This window comes from Argiope bruennichi, chromosome 4 (genome assembly GCF_947563725.1).
Source record: "Argiope bruennichi chromosome 4, qqArgBrue1.1, whole genome shotgun sequence".
Taxonomy (NCBI): Eukaryota; Metazoa; Arthropoda; class Arachnida; order Araneae; family Araneidae; genus Argiope; species Argiope bruennichi.
Window position 1 is genome coordinate 117,149,175 of NC_079154.1, and position 17,617 is coordinate 117,166,791.

At 27.4% G+C, this 17,617-nt stretch overlaps 1 protein-coding gene across 2 annotated transcripts in view; it reads left to right on the forward strand.

Annotated features, from left to right (window-relative positions):
* The first annotated feature begins 394 nt into the window (after positions 1–394).
* The window catches only part of LOC129967060 (G protein-activated inward rectifier potassium channel 3-like), a 154,756-nt gene continuing 137,533 nt past the window's right edge, over positions 395–17,617 (forward strand). Inside the window, exon 1 of one of the 2 annotated variants that reach the window (XM_056081708.1) lies at positions 395–510. The gene's annotated coding sequence lies outside the window, so the exon portion shown is untranslated. Of the gene's footprint in view, positions 511–11,420; positions 11,748–17,617 lie in introns of those variants that run through there. The other variant, XM_056081706.1, reaches the window with a different exon arrangement.

Below are 17,617 nucleotides of genomic sequence, written 5' to 3' on the forward strand. Positions count from 1 at the left end.
TGGGATTTATTTTTATTTTTGTAATAAGAAACTGCACATTATGTAAATAAGAGTATGTTTTCCTTTTTTTGGGGGGGGGGGGAGGGACCTAACATTCCTCTTTGAAGTAATACTGTTTGATATAATAAGATATTTTCTTAAATAAACATATTAACAACATTATTCAAAGATTATTGGTATTTTAAGAATATTTTGAAAGGAATCAAATTATATTTACAAAATGTTTTACAATGAACTTTCTCGTTTGCTTTTTACCTCGATAATTCATTTAAAACCTTCACCACTCTTACTTACTCTTCTCAATTTTAGTTAATTGTTCTTTTTTTTATTATTCACGTGACCTTCTAAGAAACCAAATCCTCTCATCCTCCGCACGTTGCATCACCAATGAGAACCCTGCTCTCCCCCTTGCACGCGCTGTCCCGAGGAATATCTTCTAATCTCATCCTCAGAATCGTAAACATCACACGGACGCGGAGCCTTGTCCGCTATTACTATGAGAAAACAGAAGTAAGTCTCTTTAGCTTAAATCTCATTGTCATCAAAAGGAATTAGCGTATTAGCTCTTGCATTTCAAATAAATGAACAATTTTTTTTTATCAAGGTTGCATTATAGTATAATTAAATTTAACATTGAAACACCTGCAAATGCTTGCTTGGTTATATATTTACATACTATTTAACCAAACCTAATACATTTTCAAAATAATATTGAAATCAAATAATTCATATTTTTTTTTAAAAAGTGAAAGTTAATTATCTCTCTAGTAATTGTAAAAGTGTGATGAACATGAGAGAATATTATGAAATTGTATTTTAAATGTGCAACAAGTTATATAAGAAATTTTTAATAATTTTACTATGCATAATAGTTATTATGTATAACCCATGATTTACAACAAATTTGGTTTATGTTTAAATTTCATTTTGCTGTTTAGATATGAAAATGGCATAGCTGCAAATTTTATGAATCCCATAATTATCTTATCTTCCAATATTTTAAGTTTACACTTAAAGTTAGTTATATAAATTGATTATTTAGAAATTTTGGAATGAAATAAAATATGCTAATAAATAAATTTTCTAATATTTATTTTTTTGAATAAAACGTGAATAATATTTAATGCAACATCATAAAAAATTTTGAACCAAGCTGTCCTATATTCCAGTAGAAGCAAAAACTAGATACACTGAAATATAGTAATGAACAAATTTTTTTACATATTAAAAAATTTATAATATAATGTAAATAATAATTAAGTGAATATGGTAAAAACTTTTTGTACCAAGCTGTCGTATATTCCTGTAGAAGCAAAAACTAAATGTACTAAAATATGCTAATAAGAAATTATTTTTAACATATTAAAATTTATAATATAATATGAATAATAATTAATTGAATATTATAAATTTTTTTTGCCCCAAACTGTCGTATATTCCTGTAGAAACAAAAACTAGATACACTGAAATATAGTAATGAACAAATTTTTTTACATATTAAAAAATTTATAATATAATGTAAATAATAATTAATTGAATATGGTAAAAAAATTTTGTACCAAGCTGTCGTATATTCCTGTAGAAGCAAAAACTAAATGTAATAAAATATGCTAATAAGAAATTATTTTTAACATATTAAAATTTATAATATAATATGAATAATAATTAATTGAATATTATAAAGAAAAATTTGCCCCAAACTGTTCTATATTCCTGTAGAAACAAAAACTAGATACACTGAAATATAGTAATGAACAAATTTTTTTACATATTAAAAATTTATTATATAATATGAATAATAATTAATTGAATATGGTAAAAAATTTTTGTACCAAGCTGTCGTATATTCCTGTAGAAGCAAAAACTAAATGTAATAAAATATGCTATAAGAAATTATTTTTAACATATTAAAATTTATAATATAATATGAATAATAATTAATTGAATATTATAAAAAAAATTTGCCCCAAACTGTCGTATATTCCTGCAGAAACAAAAACTAGATCCACTGAAATATAGTAATGAACAAATTTTTTTACATATTAAAAATTTATAATACAATATGAATAATAATTAATTGAATATGGTAAAAAATTTTTGTACCAAGCTGTCGTATATTCCTGTAGAAACAAAAACTAGATACACTGAAATATACTAATGAGCAAATTTTTTAACATATTAAAAAATTTATAGTATAATATGAATAATAATTAATTGAATATGGTAAAAAATTTTGCCCCAAGCTGTCGTATGTTCTTGTAGAAGCAAAAACTAGATACACTAAAATATATTAATAAGCAAATTATTTAACATATTAAAAATTTGTAATTTAATATGAATAATAATTTTATATAATATTAAAAAATAATTGTCCCAAGCTATCGTATATTCTGTTAAATGTAAAAATTAATGAATAAAATATGCTATTAAGCAAACTTTTTAACATATTAAAAATTTATAATATAATATGAATAATAGTTGATATAAATGATAATAGTTGATATAAAAAATGCTGTTGAAACTAAATTTCATAAAATATGCTAATTTTTCAACTTATTAAAATTTCTTTATTATAATATGAATAATAATAATATTTTAATGTAAGGAAACTCTGATTAATTTAATATTTCGATAAAATTTTATTATGTGTAATTAGTTAAATGTTAGAATCTTTTTGTTGGAATGGTACATGATTACAATACATTGTTATATTTAGAAGAATTAATGTGAAGTTCTTATTCTTTTTTAAAAAACTTTTTTTATTTAATTTAAAGTACGCTAATAAAGTCCTATTTTCATTGACACCAGGAACATAGAAAATATTTTACCAAATGATGTTTTTCTTTCTGAAAGATATTTTAGGATTAGCAAATTTTCCAGCTGAGGAATAATAATATGATGATATTACAGAAAAATTATTTTTATATTATTTTCATATGAAATTGAAAACTTTAAAATCAGTCTCTATATTTGTGGAAACACTAACTTAAATGATGAATTTGTTAATTTTAGATTTCTTTTTATAAATTATAACCGGTTTGCATGACATAATGGATTCTTGCGCAGTTTGTATGCCTGTTTGACGAGAAAACTCGTCCAAGATTAAAAGTGTTATGATATTCAAATTTCAAGAAATTATTATGAGAAAGTGCTTGAATATTTTTTAAAAAAAATATCATTGTTGCTTGCTACTGTGAAAAAGAGCAATTATGATGTGAATAAATTGTCGAGGATGTTTCAAAAATATCTTTCTAATGCAGAGCAAATTTTCTCTAATGCGTGAACTTAAAATGTATTCAAAAAAAGTTCTATAAATGCATTTGAAATTCTGAGAAAAATATTGCATTGTTGACATTGAAAGGAAAAGTTTTATCTTTTCTCTAAAAAAACAAAATTATTTTGCCTTGGGAAGGACTTATCACTCCCGCCAGCTAAAAATAGCATTCTTTTTAATAGCAGTGTGCTTTATTCCATCTTAATAAAATATCACGAATATGAAAATTAATTCGTTGAAAACTACTTCCTTAAAAATAAACAATAAATTGAGTTTGCAAATTCTTTATAAAATTTGTGAATCCAAGGCTCAAGTTTACTTCGTTACATTAATTTTCCTCCAACTTTTTAAAAATTCATTTATACATTCAGAAAAGCCTCGAAAACTTCCGAACGTTGTGAAACCAGATTTGGACCATAGCAACAAGGAAGATCTTATGACGTCATAGCGAAGTAACAGGTGATAGTTTTGCGGAGGGAGTTGAGTCAAACCTTGGCTTCTGTTAAGGATACTCTTTCAAGCAAAAAAAAAAAAAAAAAAAAATCCCTCCTTTCTCCTCTTATTCACGGACTCTATTTGTTTTGAATGTCAGCAGTTGTTGCCAAAGCAAATAACTCTTAATAAAAAAGAAATATCTTAAACAATTGTGGAAATGAAGAAGAAGAAATGGGAGAAATATCAACACAAACAGCAAATAGATTTTACTTGTCAACTTATTGTTCTGTCTACAGATAAAAAGAAATGTCATTTGTTTTACAAATTAGCTTTTTCGTGACAAACTTGGCAACATATTTTTATACAAACGATTCTTTAAGAGCCATTTAACGTATAATTATGTTTTCTTTTTAAGTCACTAAAGAATTCTTCGTAGTAAAGTTTTTTTTTTTTCTAAAATTATTCAACTGATAAACATTTAGTCGAGTGAAGTAAATAATGTATTTAGTGTCTGAAATAGTGATTGCGACTTTTTAAAGATTTGCAATACTTACAGCAATTCCAAATGCGAATAAAAAATATACGAATGAATGATATAAAAAAAGGAATATGTTACAAAACTATTACTTATATATGACGCAATGTACTGTGTTACATATATATCGTGGGTACACTGCTGAATGACCAGTCAAATGATAAAGGAAAAACAGCTTAGGTATTCTTTTGCTTTAAAGTTTAATCTGTGCAAAAAAAAAAAAAAAAAAAAAATATTTTATCGACAGTATACAATATAGATAGAGAGAGTCTAGTATGAAACATTAAGCCGTTATCATGGTATTTAATTTCAGCCACCTACTATACCTGTGTCATCATGTTCCTTTCATAAATCAATGTATTCAAAATTGCAAAATTTTCTTAATGTCAAAAAAAATTAAAGGAAAATTCTGCATAAGTAACTAAAAACTTATTTGAACATTTAACGAAATGGCGATGAGTTTAATTAATTCGTAAATAAAATTCCGAATTTAGTGAAAATAAAATTAGGGCAATCGGAAATGAATTTTGCGAAGTTTTAATTAAACGTCCTTATGAAAATGAAAATTAATTTGTTATTAATTAATATTCTGATTAATATAATTAATATTCTGATATTAAATTAATTAATATTCTGATATTAAATTAATTAATATTCTGATTAATATAATTAATATTCTGATATTAAATTAATTAATATTCTGATATTAAATTAATTAATATTCTGATATTAAATTAATTAATATTCTGATATTAAATTAATTAATATTCTGATTAATATAATTAATATTCTGATATTAAATTAATTAATGTTCTGGAACACTCATTAAACAATCACTTATTTTTACAAATTAATTAATTATACAAACTTAATTACAGCAATGTTTGCAATTATCCTGATAAGTTCTCATCCCCAAAATATATGGGGCAACTGGAAAAAATAGCTTGATTTCTGTGCACAGTAAGGAACTGAACTGAAGAGAATATTTTTTTGAAAGATTCAGAAACTACTGACTTCTGTTTTTTATTGCAAAATCTATTTAACCATAAGTTGGAAACTTATGGTGAAATAGATTATTTTTTGTTGTTTTTGAATAAAAAACATATTATGTTTCATGAAATATCGTATATAAACTATAACTAATTAATATCTTCAGTTTGGAGGAATTTATAAACATTCCATCTCCAATTTGGTCGGGGTAAGAACCCTTTATTATGAGAATGAAATATTATGAAAAAATATGTAAGATTTAGAAACGTAATGAATAAGAACTAGCTGTTCAAATCAAAAGTTGAAAATAGAATTTCTATTTGAAGCAGAAAGTTCAACCTCCAAATTAATTTGTGCCTGACTTAAACGCTGTCTGAAAAAAAAATCTGCTTAGCGATAGAATGCGATAAAATAAATAATTTAAATATTTCCAATCGTTAATTATCATAAAGCACCAAAAAAATTTTGATTTAATCAAATTGAACGTCTTCAAATTTGTCGCATTTGGTTGATCACCATCGACACTATTCATCTCACGGATGGAAGAATTCTCGTCATTTTTTCTGGTAATTTCAACATTGTTGATCAAAATATACATATTTGTTTTAAAAAAAACTAATCACGGATGATACGAGATATTACTTCTTGAGGCTCCCCAACATCCGTTTCTTATTGAAAAGAGTGAAAGTCCTAATCTTTGGATTCCACTTTTGGCACCACGTTTCTTTTTTCTTTCTTCAGGGTGTTTTGTTTGTTTATTTTTGTTTTCTTCTAGATTCAACGCTTGCCAAGATCAAATCATTATCATTATTAACAATAGATTTCACGCGTTAACCCTTTCTAGGGCCGTGGGAAGTATGCTTCCTACCAAATTTATCAATCTTTGTATGAAATTATGTAGGTTGGTATAAGTTCTGACAAATTTTTTTAGTAAGTCAGAAACTCAGATGCTTCAGTTCTTTATCTCAGACAAAATGATGTGTCTTGATTTGTTACTTAATTATTAATGAACCAAATAAATTAATGAATCAAATTAAATTTATCTAATAAGCTAAATGAATCCCTTTTCTTATTCTAATTTCAAGCCTAAAAATATTTTCACATAATATGACTAGAAAAAACTGGCCCTTTAAAGGGTTAAAAGTATTATTTATGTAAATCACATGACGGGCTCATATTATAATATTAGATACTATAAAAATGACAATGGGCATATAATAATAAATATTATTGGCATATCAGGATACCAGCATGTATTTTAGACTTAATAACACTTTTTATCATGTAATAAATTATTTTAAATCCGTGAAAAATATAGGCGTTACTAGTGTAAAAGCTTTTTTCTAATTGCCTTACGATGAAATATTCAATAATATACTATTCTTTTTCTCAGAAGAAATACCAAAAATGGAAAATGAATCTTATTCGTAACTGTTATATCCTTCAGATACAAGAAATATATAAATTCGTAACTTACCTTCCAATTAACAGATATAAGAAATAAATAATGAAATTTGAGAAAAATTTGTTTTTATCTTTTGGCTTTTTCGTATATGAAATATAGAGGAAGTATAATTATTATGACGAATTTTCACGTTATTTAATTTTTTTCTTTTAATTTTAAACTTTTTTCTAATAATTAATATTTTTTTTAATTCAGCAAAAGTGTCATCTTTATCTCTCTCATAGCTAGTTAAAACTTTTTCCGAAGCATAAGTCTCACAAGAAAATTGTTTTTTCCAATTTTGATTCTTATAAATATTTTAATCTACATAATTTCTATTTGATTTATTTACAAATTTTCTGTTATTTTATATTCTGATTTATGCTATTAGAAAATAAATATATTTTGTAGGTGATGAATTCATAAAATTTTTAGTTTTTCTTACCTTGCAAATAATTTAAGAAATTAAAACAATGATCAGAAGCAGGAAATCTGATTTTTATATAAATTTCAACAAGAGAAAACAATAATTTATTAATAATTTATTTATTTTTTTTACTTGAATGGCAACATGAAAAAAAAATCCAAAAATTGGTCCTTTTAAGAACATTTATTTTATATCAAATTACAATTGTGTAATAAGTATTTTAATATTTTGAATACGAAATATATTGGTTATTTTAATATCCAAAAGGAAAAAAAACAGTCACTGTCAAATAAATTAGTTGTTAAAAAAAAACTGTTGTTTTGTTAGCCAAGTAAGTATAGCTAAACAATGATAATGGATACTTTATGTCTTTTGATTTTGCATATCTTAATGAAATTTGATAAATTAATCAAAATTATTGTTATTAAAAATTATGAACAGAGCTTTTTGATGTAACTATCAGAAACTAAATTCTGAAAAGACAAATGTAGAAAATGAAGAGAACTTTTTTGTTGATAAAGCAGTAGAACGGAAGGATTAAGTAGAAAAATTCATACTGCGCTTGGCATATCAAAAGTAATATAATATTTTTATCTGTATTATTAGTATAACATAAATATATTGCCTCCGTTTCTTTAAATAAATGTTTAGCACATCGTGTTTTGTTGTGTAAACCTACAGCTGTGTATCCCGCGATTTCAACGGGTTGGCAATCAGTCCATTTTATGTTTTGCATCCCGCGTTTTTCTCAGCTTAGTGTTGATTTTTACGATTACAGATTTTTATTATATCATATTATTACCGTGTAACATATAGTATCAGTTCACTTTCTTTGAAAAATATTTGAACTTATTTGCAAACATCGCATCCAAATGGTGATTTTAAAAAATTACACAGCCAGAGGGTTAATCTCAATTTTTAATTAAATAAAAAATACTGGCGTTAAGACTATTAATTATGTATTAAGAAGACTGTAAAATTCGATTTTTCTTTCTTCTATTAATTATCTGCAAATTATTGGTGATATTTTAAAGAAACCAGCGCCACAATTTAACTAACACATTTCCAGTTGCTCAATATTCTTCTCGATTTATTCCGAGTTTTACTAATAATTAAAATTCTTATTAATTTTTAAAAATGTATTTAATATATTTAATTTTAATGAATTCCAAAAAAAATTTGCTTCCATATATTTTTACTACTCAAATAATACTATACGTCACGTTGGTGTGATCTAAAAATTTGAGAGAGAGAGAGGTGATTTAATATTTGACAAACATATACAAAAAATTAATTGCTCTTTATTTTACCTTTTTCCATCCTGACATATTAGACAGGTCCTGGAATGATATTCCAAAAATCTAGTGTTTGTTCACTACATAATTAGATTCATAGAAAGCGCAAACTGCAAATAATGCAATGTAAATTATTTTTAGATGAAAAACAACTGGAAAATGTAAATATATTAGTATTCGTCAAAATTTAAACTACTTTTTTCGGAACGTTTTGTGTTTTCTTCATGCATCTAACTAATTTAAAATATTCCTTTATATAGAATGCTAGTTTTATATTAACGCGTGAAATGAATTAACTAATCCAATCAAATGAAATTTGCAATATAAAATTGCCTATATTTACAAATAATTTCGCAATTCAACAATTTCCCCAAATGCTACACAACACTGTTATTCAATTACCTGTTTTGATACTAATAACAGTTACGTTATCTTTTGATTCAATCTGTTCACAAGAAACATATCACTCAATTTTCCTGTTTGATTTCTTATAAAAGAAAATAGAAGTCAATTACTTAAAAATAAATCGCATTTGTTTAGAGCCGACGGCAAGGAGTTAATCTTCCACTAATGGAGAAGTAAAGCAGTAATTCTTAAACCACTATATCTTGTCGTCACGCCTTAGTAGGTTTCTCCGTAACGTTCTTTCGCTTTGGTGGTTTTCTCCGTACAGCCTTGAGTGCTCCGCTTTTTCGGAGAAACGTCGCAAAACGCTCAATTTTGCTGTCTTTTCGATCCGAGTACTTCCTTTTCACGACGGTCAGGTAGGGTGTACAGTTGAGGAAAGCCTTGTCACTATTGAAAACAAAACTGGGATTACGGGTTTGCAAATGGCAACAAACATAGAGTTAACGTCAGTGTAAGAGTGGGGAAACGCGACTTCGTTCAGTTTCGTTATTGAAACAGGAAATTCCTTAAATGTAATGGATTACGAATAATGATAATTATTGTGAAATGAATATTTTTGAGGAAATTTCTGTTCTTTTTTTAAAATTATATTGGTGAAAAATATTTTCGCAAGGCTTGATTTGTTTGGTTAAGGCTCTAATCAGAAATCATATAAGAATTATTTACAGTCGTGATTTATAGCTGTTTTAATTTGACAATTGAATTTGCTACCCTCTCCAAACTTTCATAAAAATACCTGAGAGACCCAACTTCATTTTTTTTTTTGTAAAATTATATCTATGGCTTGTTTTAAGCGAAATCTAATTGAATTTCAAACGCAGGATCGAACATGGGAAAAAAGCGTGGGTGCCCGAAGTTCTAACCATTACTCCATCTCTAACATACGTATGTAGGTAATGTATAACCATATGCCAATATTTAGTCATAATTTTTTTTGTGTGTAAAACCACGTTTTTTCTGGAAAGACACCTATATAGATAAAAAGCAAAACTTTTTCTAAATATAAAATTTAATCCAAATCGTCTGAGCCGTTTCCGATATACACGAAATAAATTTATATATACCCCAGAATGCTCGTTTAAAAATACCAGCAGGAACATGTTTCACTTGAGTGTGCATCAAACACGTGTCTGCAGTTCGAATCCCCTATCATTGCGACTCATTAAGAGTATTTTCTTAACTTTTTAAAACAGTGCATGTTAATTTCTAAAAATGAATTTGAAATATTGAAATGTTTTTTATCTTGGTTCCTTTAATTTAAAGTAAATATGGACACTTAAAACCTGTATTGTGACTTCAATGAAAATTGTAAAGAAGATTCATCTGTTGATATCTAATTGGATGCAAGAGAAATTGTCGCCTTTGACCTTCCCTTACCAGTGAATTTTCGTATTGAAGTGAGAAAAAAAAATCAGTCATAGCAATATCGCCAAATCGTGATGCAGTCAGAATACTATTGAGCTCATTAGAAAATTGTTTCAAAGGACTTTCTTAAAGTGGAGAAAGCAATTTATGCCGACTAATTAAAAAATATCCAGAATGATATGTTAGAAAGAAACTTACATTTTATCGTGCCACTTATGTGACGTTAATTACGTTATAGTTTAGTCTGAAAGTAGGAAAATTTTAAGAAGTTCACCAGAGAACGATACGAGGGACAAATTTTGTTTGAAGTGCGGAATTCCAAATAATGTTTAAATGCATGAATTGTCTATTTTAGAGATTCATATATTTTTAGTTAAAGATATTGTTTGCTTAAGGCTATTTAAAATTAGTTATATAAAGAGGAATTCGGTTCAAATAGTCATGTCGTAATAAAAGAATTTTAAAAAAATTCTATGTATTACGACATGATTATTTGCTTAATCGGTAGGCAAATGAAACTCCTATTCACTAATGGAGTCCATTAATGGCTCATCAAATGTGCAGTATCTCTTTAATTTTAGAATCTAGCGCGCATCTTGCAGACCATAAAAGCACAAGATCTCGGAGTACAGTGTAAGACAAAGCAGTTTTATATAAAATTATACGCATTTGTCATGTGATAGTCAATTCACGAGAATAATCGAAGATTAATTCAAAAGCGGAGTTTAAAAAATAATAATACATGGGATCTAGCCCTTTATGCTGATGCTGCTTTTTGACAGAAAAATAATTCTTATTAAAATAACAACTTTTAAAAAAATACCATAAATCAGGATTTTTATTAGTTATCTGATTATAAGAAATACAATTTAATTAACAGAAGATTATAAATTTATCGTTTATGTTAATTTTATAACGTTAATTAACTTCTATTTTTTTATGAAATTAAAACTTCGAAATACTAAAATATATTTCTAACAATAATGGTAAAAGTCAACTGTGTACAATTTTTCCATGCAATGTGAAGTAAAATTATCTTTTCCCTGTGAAACTTTTTCTTGCAGAAATAACGCCATTTTATTCATGAAAGGATTTAGAATAAATAAGTCATTCCGAATGAGAATCCGAAATCGAGCGCAAACTTTCAGCCAATCAAATCCTCTCGCCATTTCCACCACTAGAGTGAGCCACGGTCGCTTCAACGAAAGGGCTCAACCTAGTGCTGTTCACAATTCAGAAACAATTTCTTTTCCACTTGCATCACACTTAAGATAAATTAGTCGCGTTGTTAATCTCAGAATGGTCAAAATGCTACGACAATTGTTTTTATCAGTTTTATCGAACTTGTTTAATAAGTTCTACGCGTATGCCTAGTTTATTGATTTGTGATATAGTGATTCACCGTATGTTTCCATACGCTTGCTGTTCTACAAATAAATCTTCAAACGATTTTTTAGCAACGTGTTTATTATTCGCTCAACTCCGGCTGGAGATTTGCTGGGTCAATTTAATACAGAGAAGCGTCGTCGTTACCTTAGCAACTGCAATTGTCGATCTTATTACCATGGGAACCGGTAAGTCACGCATTATACTCATTTCTAAAATTATAAAAAAAGTGAAAGGCATCAAATTCCTTTACTCCCGGAGTTCTTGTTGCATGATTTTCTGGATGATGTAATTTCGAGCATGAGAAGTTTTGTAAAAACGGCTTAAAAAATGTTTTATTTTAATAATAAAATTGATACATTTTATATGTATTGCGTATAAAGTGCTATGCATAGGAAAGCACCAATTTCCTTTTAATTAATTCTAATTTTTATGGATATTCTAGAATGTTCTCTGGCCTGTACATAAGTGCATACTGTTGTACTTATTATTATAAAATTATAGTGCATTAAAATGTGCTGTCTTTACTTTTAAATAAAGTGGAGTTTTGCATCAAATGAATTCTGAATTTACCTCAATTTTGTTGCAGTTGAATATTTGCGTATATAATACTTTTTTTTATTGATATTTATTTTATCCAATTATTCATATACGAATCTAAGATATTAAATATATTTTCTTTCTGTATTATTGTTGCATTTGCTTATAAAATATTTGATTTCACTTGTAAATTATAAATTAAAAAAAGAAATTAACGATAAAAAATTAATTTCTGAGAGCGTTACATTTTAAAAAGTACTGAGCTGTATTATGTTTAATAAAAAAATTTAAGATTCTTTCAATAATTATTCTAAATATCATATATTTTAATTAGCCATTTTTATATTTTTGCGCAATGTGCGATGATAAAAGAAATATTTCATCAAGAAATGAGTTTGGAATCTAGCAACTCATCCTTTTTTATGATGGTTTTAAAATCAAAATATTTATATTTTGATGTAAATTCTTCCTCATCCTATATGAATCAGCGATGACAATATTGTGCGATTAAAAAAACCGTGAAAATCGATACTTAAATCATAGATTGTTTGTCACTTAATAATTGTATCATTGTAATAATGTTTATCACGAAAATTATGTAAATTGTAGGTTAAAGAGTAAAATTTAAAGTTTAATTTTAAACACTTATGTGCTAATAATAAAAATAACATTTATATATATAAAAATAAGAAATCAAGTAGCCTTTTATTATTTTATCTTCTAATTCGAAGAAATTCTTTCATCATTATTTAAAAATATCTTGAATGATGTCGTAATATTATCATAAAACTTATTTATTGTTGTGAAATTAACATACCATGTAGAAACTTTTCTTCTTGGATCTTTTAAAGACGTGTATAAGACGTTCAGGAAACTAGGATTTTCATCCAAGTTTTCTAACATGCATCCATTAAAAGGAAAGGTTCTACTTTAAGCAAATGAAGCATTGGAACTGATTGAAATACTTTTTGCATAACTTTATAACTCAAAAGCATTTATCTCGTGTAAATTAGTTTCTATGTGCCCTATTTTTCTAGCCCTTTATCCTGACAATTGCAAAGTATTCCTATATCTTAGAACAAGTTTTACAATTATTTAAACTAGACCAATAACAAAATTTGAAAATTTTCTTTACAAAAATGCTTTTTTTTTTAATTTAGTAAACAAATATGTCTTTTAACCATTTTATCAATTAAAGCGAAATAAATATTTAGGACTTTGTTCGAATTTCATTATACTAAAGAAATTTTGCTAAGACACTTTGTTTTGCTCTCGAAAAATTAATTTTAAATTTATTTCATTTCTGAATGCAAATAAAATTGTTCACGAATAACTTCACTCATTCAAATAAACCATCTTTTTTTTTACAATAATAAACACCATTTTGCACGTGCATCTATTGATGAGAACGAAGCGCATGTAGTTACTGGCTATTAAAATGCCACATTTTATCACGTGGTCTGAAAATAACCCTCTTCACGTTTTACCACACGTGAACTATACTTTCGATTGTCGTAAATTCGTTCTTTTTATAAATCATTTCCCATTGAAGTGATGCATATTCAACGACCTTGTGTTAATCCACCTGTGTTTCCATCTGTTATTATTACTACAAAGTCATCTTTTAGACTAAACAATTTTCTGAGCCGACACTATGGCAACATAGATGCGTCTCTATTTTTTTTTTAATTATTTCTATTATTTCAAGCTAGATTTTGTTATTTCATTGCAGTTAAAGGTTTTTATGAATATTATTCATAGTTATTTCTATGAATGATTATGAAATATCCTGAATGTAAAGTAAATGATACAGTGCATTGATAAGTATTCGCTTTACTACAAATGATATGGAAGTCTTATTAACATAAGGTATTTGTTTTGTAAACCTATTGTAATGATAAAGAGTTATCAATTCTTTTGGTCATTACATTTAATTTCAATATTATGAAAAACTTTTTTTATTTTTTAAAAATTAAAAGTATTGTGTTCTTCGATCTTTTAAGGAGTCCAATTGTTGGAACTGCAACGAAATCGAAATAATTGTTTTTGAAATTTTGTATGTGTGTCCTTCCTTTTTTGAGTTATCATGTCAAAACATACGGACACCTCAACAGATCTTCATGTCTATGTCTATAAACAGAGAAACTGAAAAAAAAAATAATAAATTTTAATGCACTAGCTTTGTATCAAAATTGTAAATCTGTGTTCTTTTGGTTAAAACCCGCCAATGAGAAGACTATTTGTTTATCTAATTGTAAATAGATGTGTGGTGGTAACTTCATAAGCCAGATAACAACCTCCGGAAAGGAGTGTACACTTCTGTTAAGTGGCTTTGTTACTCGGCTATGAATCCTAACGTTGCGAGTTCGAATCTCAAACTTGCACAGATGCAATTCAAAAATATTAAAAGTTGGATGGATGAAATATGACGTACTGATTTTATTACTATTCTTGTTGTAGATATCTGCCAAATTTTCAACCAAAATCACTGAAAGATTCATCTTCTGTCTGCTGTCTACTCGTGTATATTTCAAAGTGATAACTCAAAAGTTCAACATACTGCATAAATAATATTCTGTCTATAATCTTGATACCAAAACTTTAGTTTTGTATCAAATTTTGGATTCAGGAAGTTAATTCTTTGAGAAGCCATTTTTTTTTTGCTAGTCATGACATATTAAAATATTTTTGGAATTGAGATTGGCAGAAGAAAATTGAATCATTTTGTTAGATATTAGTAGATAGATTTAGTAATTAGATTTAGTAATTAAATTAGTAATTAGATTTAGTAGATATTAGTTAAATTTTTATTATTCAATTTGGTTAATAATCGAATAACAAATCAACAAATCAAGACTCACCATTTTGTGTGATACAAGGAAAAGTATCTTAAGTTTCTCCCTATTGAAAAATTGTGCCAGCTTATATAACTTCATACAAAGTGGTGGGAAGCATACTTCTCATGACCCTAGGAAGAGTTAAAGAGGAGAGGTACAAATAATATATTTGAATCTCTTTCCTAAGGTACAAAACTTACTCTAAAAGTCGTTGTGCTGTGTGGGTATGCGAGAAATTCTAGAGGACACTATTCTACTGATTGTGCAAAATGTTTTCCGGAAGTTAAATATGATAGTGGTTTGTACAGTGTAATTATATAGCAGCTATGTTGCAGCTAAACCCCAAAAATCAATATTCGCCAAATAAGGTCGCCAAATAGCATCGCAATTTTTTCCTGAATGATGAATTTCAGACTTTCACCACTGTGACTCTCAACAGGTACTGTATTAACGCCAATATCGTCCCAATGCTATCCATGCATTGAATGAGTAACGATTTTGATTTACATTCCCAGTCATCTCGCTCTGGTGTTTCCGCCAATAACAGAATCGATTGATTGCTTCTGAGTGACATTTCGCCTGAGGTCGCCTCACGTTTGGCGATGAATCACTGACAGCTCGTGTCGCTCGATCATAATAAGTCACTTCATTGTATCGCAGTGAACATGTTAACACTGGGTTGTAAACACACTTTCAAACTTATCTTCGCGTAAAAACTTTTATGTGGATAAATAAGCAGTTTGCAATGAAATCATTTCCGTGATATATAGCCACTTCATAAGCCACGAAAAGCACACGCTAGCGAAACACGTGGCAGTCTTCAGCGCTTAGTTAAAATGATTCATAGAACGGCCTAAAATTTAGATTTCTTTATGGCTCCAACCGTGCGCACGAGATCCTCATTGAAACGACAAGTTAATTCGAATTTTCTTTGTTATTTTTTACTTCCTTACGATTTCTTACGAAACGTTCAAGAAAAGTTGGAACAATCTTTCAACCCTGTATGCTTCGTGTTCCTGCCATTTATAGACGTGTCTGTTACATTTCCCATTTTCTGACAACGCACGGAATGGTTAGCTGCTGTTTTTATTCTCCTGTCCTTTAAACTGACATCATGTCAAGAGAGCGTTTTGCGTATAGATACATGACCTTTAATTGTTTCTTCAAGATTTTTTTTCCAGCTTTATTTGAGTGAGGAAATAAAAAAAAAAGATGAAAACACCTGAAGAGCGTGAAATGCTATATATTATTTGATGTTATTAACCGAGAAGGACAATGCCTACTTGTAGAGTAAATCATTATTATTAGAGCAGGCGAAAACGAGATTGTGTATAATGAGAAATTGTGAAAGATAAAAACTGATTTGAGTGTCTTTAATGTTTCTGTGCCTTTGTTGTCATTTTGAATTAATTTAGATATTCTCTTTGGGCCCTCGAGTATATCATAACAATTTTGATTACTGTTAGGAAATAACGCCGCATATTTTCTTCAAACTCTGAGCTTAGAGTTTGATATTTTATATTACATAATGGGAATTCCTGTATTTTTGGTGAAAAAATCTTTTGGTTACTGGATTATGGATTCAAGATCTGATGTCACCGCAGATCAGCCATAACTAGTATGGCTCAATTCAATAAATCCGACTTCTTGTGTTGAACATTAAGCTGTGTGTGTGTGTGTGTGTGTGGGCTGGCTGGCTAGGCTAGGCTAGTCTAATTTCTACAGGCTAGACAATTTGTCCTAGACTTGGTATATAGTATTTTTATGGCAGAGTGAATTGTGCATCCCAGAGCGATTTTTTTTTTTTTGAAATTTTAATTAAAAGTTGAGTCTTTACTTTTTCTCTTCATAATTTCTGAAATTATTACAGTAATAATTTTTACGTAATCTAAATATTGAAAAAAAAACCTATTTTTCAATGATACTAATTTAATATTTGTGCAATTTTTTTTTTAAATTTTGACAATTTTTAAAAAAAATATTTTTTACCAAATTTTCAACAATAGATTACATTATTGTCCTAAAATTCAAACTGTTTTTATTGTTTCATCAAACTTTTAAAATGTTTTTTTTTTTTTGTTGTTGTTGAAGGTTAAAGAAACATTCTGTTGAATATTTGTGTGTTTACAAGATTATATAAGTTGGTTATAACACTACAAAATTTAAAAGAAAGATGAACAGAACATTTTTGTTTTTAATATCGTTTTGATGTCCTGTAGTTAAGAACTTTTTCTAATAGAGATCATGTACAATGAACCGAACATATGTAAGACATTTAAAACATTTCGGCTGTCTTAATGTCTAGCATTTAATGAAACGATGGACAATAAGTTATATCTAAACTATTTAAATGAAATTATATCGACAAATTCGAACTCGATCGACAAATTCAACTAGTAAAGAATATATAAAGTTAAACTTCGGTGAAACTTGAAAAGTCTAATTTAACGTTACAAATTTTCACATTGTAGATGCAGGGAAGTTAAGCGATAATAAACCGATTTCGTCCTTTTATGATAGATTCAGAATGTTGCCAGTTCATATTTACTGGATTGAAATCAAATGCTGTCCGCTAGTATTTGTTTTGCAATTTGATGCATATTTAATACTATATTAACTACTAGTAGACATATAGCAAGACTTAAAATCGGATAATTAGAAAAGTAATGTTTATTATATTT